The following is a 601-nucleotide window of genomic DNA, read 5'->3' on the forward strand; positions in this document are numbered from 1 at the left end:
CAGCAGTCAGATTCATTGCTTCTTTAAAATCACAAGTTGATTTAAAGCTACATTGTTGGTTCTTTATTCAGTTCTTTACCATCTTTTCCATCAGTAATAGTCATATCGTGCTCAGCAAAAGGATTTCTGAAAACAGTGACTCATGAAACACAAATAGTACGACGATCAAACGCTTTATTCAGACTTCAAAAACAAACTGAGAGGGACACACCTGAAGGGTCTTTGTGCTCACCAGAGATAAAGATTAAGAAGATCCTTTCCTTTAAACCGCAGCACAAAAACACTCACGTGAAATCACTTTAAATACATATGAATAAATAGAATGAATACACTGATGGCTGTTACAGTCGGAGCTTCTTTAAACAGTAAGATAGATGAGTCCAGTACCAGAAAGCAGGGGTTGCTTAAAGGCGGGACTTCAAGGTGATTGACAGGTCGACACCAGAGACGTCACTTCCTGTTCACTGGTGGCATAAAAACAAGATGGCGACGGCCAAAATGCCGAACTCGAGGCTTCAAAACGTCCACAAAGCAACGACGACTGTGTCCACTTCTTATGCACACTGAAGACTTGAGTTAACATCAACCCGACCACTAGATG

The sequence above is a fragment of the Taurulus bubalis genome, assembly GCF_910589615.1.
Source record: "Taurulus bubalis genome assembly, chromosome: 9".
NCBI classification, from domain to species: domain Eukaryota; kingdom Metazoa; phylum Chordata; class Actinopteri; order Perciformes; family Cottidae; genus Taurulus; species Taurulus bubalis.